General features: G+C 32.7%; 1 long non-coding RNA gene across 1 annotated transcript; it reads left to right on the top strand.

Moving 5' to 3' along the window:
* Nucleotides 1-514: 514 nt before the first annotated feature.
* LOC112535708 lies at nucleotides 515-2321 on the top strand. Its single transcript, XR_007217604.1, has 3 exons — nucleotides 515-1073; nucleotides 1203-1455; nucleotides 1907-2321. It is a non-coding gene; the product is annotated as an uncharacterized LOC112535708 (long non-coding RNA).
* Nucleotides 2322-3656: the final 1335 nt, after the last annotated feature.

Below are 3656 nucleotides of genomic sequence, written 5' to 3'. Positions count from 1 at the left end.
TCAAATACAATATACAAATCTAATCAAATTTCATGCTGTCAAACTCAATATTATAAATGTCTTACCAGTAAAAGAAGATCTTAATTATAATTAAATCTAGCAATCGAACTCAGCACAAAAAAGAAAAATATTAATAATAGGGATCATTATATAGAAAGGGCAAAATGCCAGCTAAAGCAATTAACAAAGAAAAATAACACAAAAGATGAAGCTGGCATAATTTTCAGGAGCTTAAATCTGTGCAAGCAATTAAAGTATCAAAGTCTCAGTCCACTTAAAAATGAGACAAAATGGGTTTATGTTGAATTAATTAGTTGTCCACACTTGACCCAAAATCCCCTCTAATAAGGACTCCACTCTCAACTAACACACCCTGCAATTCTGGCTTTGTCTTATTTACTGGTTTTGGCTTCGTCTAGAAACCATCAAAAGCCGTTAACCCTTCCACCAATAAAAACAACACTAGACATTTCTCTTAAATGAAATTAATTGATCTTTAATTTAAACCTTCCCATCCAACTTAGAGAATAAGAAAAGAAATACTATTAAATTACACATGACTTAATAGTAATTTATAAACACACATACAAAGAAAAAAGAAAAAGAAAAAGAGGAGAGAATCAAGAAGAGCAAGTAAGAAGGCATAAACAATTTGAATAGCTTTAGTTTAATTTTACTGAAATCATCTCTAGGGCCACTAGGTTGGCAGTTAGAATTTTGTGGACCCAACTTAAAAAAGAAAAAGAAAAAGCAGAAATGAAAGGGGAATAGTAAAGTGGAGCTGGATCACCTTTACCAAGGAAAGAAAATCCAAACAAGGCTACCTGTAAAACCCAGGCAGCTTTGGCTGTATCCATGGAACTATTTGTTGGAAAATAGCCCTCTTTGCCGCCTTCTCCACGACCTGTCTTTCTCTTCTCCATGGACTTTCTGCTGTCTTAGTCTTCTCTCTTTCTCTATAAAACCCGCTATTGAATATCCAATCTTCTACTAATCTTTTTTGTTCCAATGAAAAGGCAAGGAGCAGCAGAGAAAGTGAAGAAAAAAGAAATCCCGACAGTGGAATTTTAACAGTAAGTCTTCACTACTTGCTTGCAAATACTAACCCTGAATTAGTTATGATGAATTCTATAGTGTTGATGTATGCACGTCAAGCTCTGATAAGGCAGTGCATAATTTGATAAATTTTGTTTAATTTTCAGGTTGAGAGATATAAAAAGAGTTGGATCGGCCCGACTTCATAATTGTCTGAAATTGTATCTGCCTGGCTCCCTGAATGCCATCTAAGAAGCTTGTCAAACAGTGTTGGCAATTTTCCTATTTGGCATGAGGGGAGTCATGCAGGCCCGTACGCAATCAGACGATTATAGGGGAGTATCAAGGGTATTCATATTCTCATTTTCTTTCTTCTATTCCCTCAACTCAAACTGTATGCTTCTTTCCTGCTAACCAAAGGTAACTTGGAAACTTCTCAAGCTGTGTATTTCTTTCGTAATTTTTGCAGTATCGTTAGGAATATCAAATCCCTTATTGACTCAAGCCTACATTATGTTATTAGTAACATTAGTTAGTAACTGGGGTCCTCCCCAATGGCCAATTTTCATGACATATTTGACCATAGAGGTTTAAACCCTTGACTTAAGCATATAAGGAAGACACTGTTATTTTCTTGCTGACCAGACTAGGAATAGATAGGCATCTAATAAGAAAAAGCTCCTGTGCAAGAGAGAATTATAGGTACCTTATTTACGTGGGTTCTTTTTTACTTTTTCCTGTTTTGGATTCTATGTGAAAATGATTGCAATGTTGAAAAAAATTCTACAATTTAATTTGCAAATGAACTGTTGATTACCAATTCTGACAAATGCATGCATGTAATAAACTAACTGATTGATGTCAACTACAGATCAGATTATTGAGGGGGAGTATATATAATTGAGGTCTACATGACAAAGAACATATGTAGAAAAGACAATGCATCTGAAAATCAAGTTTTGTTTGTCACTCAGAACTTTTTCTGCAGTCTCTTCTTCTGGATTTATACAGATTTGTGGCCACCAAGAAACCATATAATGCAGGGCGCTTGATGTGGGCCTAGTTCTGCATTCAGCCATTGACAAAGATTGTTATCCTTCAGTCAATTTAATACAAATATTTCTTCCTCTATTTTATACATTAATGTGTATTTTACAAAGTGGTCTATTTCATAAACTTGTCATTCTTGGACGTGTATGGAGACATCCATATCCTTGGAGCTTCTACACATGGGCTTCTGAATATGAACTGAAAAAGAACAATGCATTTCCTTTTTTTTTCTTTTTGACCTTGTCTTCTTCTATAGTCACTGTCAACTGCCTAGCTAGGAATAGTAAACTTCTTCTGATCCAGCTTTGAGCTGCCAAATTTGACTTGGGAAAAACAGTGAAACTATATTTAACTAGACATCCAACAGTAGACCAAACTCTGTTTTTTACTATATGGGAATGTTTCAACAGTGTCAACTCTCTTTTACAGAAATTTTTCTCTTTCCTATAATCAATGAGTTTCAAGGATTTTTTTTTCTTCTTTTATATTTTTGGAAAACACATTAATTTGCTAAATTTAATTCTTTCAAATTAAAAATAAAAAATAAAATTTTTTAGAAAGATTTAAATTCATGTAAAATCAGGAATTTATAATTTATTTCATGCAAGATTGATGTATTTTCAATGAAGATTTTTGCCTGATGCTTGAGTGTTCCCTTGGAATTATAAAATAAACATCTAATGGCTATAAATTTTAGTTTTATTTATAAACCAGATGCATTATATAAAATATTTTTCAAGTAGTCTTCGCGCATACTTGATGCAAGTTATTTTAGTCGTGGAGATAGTTACTAGTTAGAGCAGCATGTGATTTTCACTATGGCCTATGATGTACTATTTATCTAATGAGCTTCTTTTTTTTTTTTTTTCAATTGATTCATTTTATTTATTTAGTGAGCTTTCTTTTATATATATTTTTCTTAAGGAAATAGAGATGAAATTTTTTTGCTCAGATTTGATATATATTTCTATTTATACACCAAATTGATAAATAATTGACACATATTTATTAATTTTAAAGGTAAAACCATTCCAACTACCATGATCTTTTACCATTTTCGCAAATGTACTCTCATCTTTTAATTTTATCTTTTTGATTTATCATTTTTGCATTCTATATCAAATCTACTCAAGTTGTTTCAAGTGTGTGCCTTTCATGACATTGCACGCCCATGTGTCTTTTTTTGGCGATATGAAATGCACCATTATCAACCCCAAAACTCATCATTTTAATAAGGAATCATAAGAAAAAAAAAAAAAAAAAAAAAAAAAAAGAAGAAGATGCAAGCAACATCGTATCCATCTTTCTTCATTTCAATCTAAATAAAAGCTAAGGTTTTGCTTCTTCCATTTGCAGATTTCTTCCATTTGTTCCTATACAATAAGAAGCACACGGTGTTTCTTGATGCTTCACTGAACCTTTCTCGCTGTCCTTGTAACTATAATTTTTCTGCAAATGTTCTATTGGCATTGGCAATGCATATGAAGATGGGCATAGAGAAGAGGATTTCGAGAAAGAAAAAACGGAAAGACTATCAATCAATGGCAAGTGGTCTGCAAGTGATCCTCGTT

Source organism: Ricinus communis, chromosome 10 (genome assembly GCF_019578655.1).
Source record: "Ricinus communis isolate WT05 ecotype wild-type chromosome 10, ASM1957865v1, whole genome shotgun sequence".
In the NCBI taxonomy this organism is placed as follows: domain Eukaryota; kingdom Viridiplantae; phylum Streptophyta; class Magnoliopsida; order Malpighiales; family Euphorbiaceae; genus Ricinus; species Ricinus communis.
Note: the sequence above shows the minus strand (reverse complement) of the source record. Positions and strands in the feature narration are given on the sequence as shown.